General features: G+C 53.5%; 1 protein-coding gene across 1 annotated transcript in view; it reads left to right on the top strand.

Annotated features, from left to right (window-relative positions):
• The window catches only part of LOC119594333 (heat shock 70 kDa protein 12A-like), a gene marked incomplete at its 3' end in the record, with an annotated part of 15558 nt that overhangs the window by 10131 nt on the left and 5139 nt on the right, over window positions 1-288 (top strand).

Below are 288 nucleotides of genomic sequence, written 5' to 3'. Positions count from 1 at the left end.
GTGCCGTGCTGCGTCGCCCTGTCTCGCCCTCCCCCGTGACGTGCGAGCTCTATGTTTCAGAGGACTGGTACACCAGCCTACCGACGTCGAACGGTGGCAGACTGTACGGAGGTAGTTGAAACAGCTTGTGTGCTTGCGGGAGTAGTTAGGTGCGTGGTGAGCGGCGGACATGGTTGCGTCACTGTAACTCTCTATTGAACAGCTTTTCTCGTGCTGTGATTCTAACCACCTTCAATTTAGTGTTGCGACTGATGTTTATCGAAGATGCTACTAGCTGGACACGTTTCT

This window comes from Penaeus monodon, chromosome 33 (genome assembly GCF_015228065.2).
Source record: "Penaeus monodon isolate SGIC_2016 chromosome 33, NSTDA_Pmon_1, whole genome shotgun sequence".
Taxonomy (NCBI): domain Eukaryota; kingdom Metazoa; phylum Arthropoda; class Malacostraca; order Decapoda; family Penaeidae; genus Penaeus; species Penaeus monodon.
The sequence above is the reverse complement of the archived record's forward strand: the minus strand, read 5'-3'. Positions and strand labels throughout refer to the sequence as shown.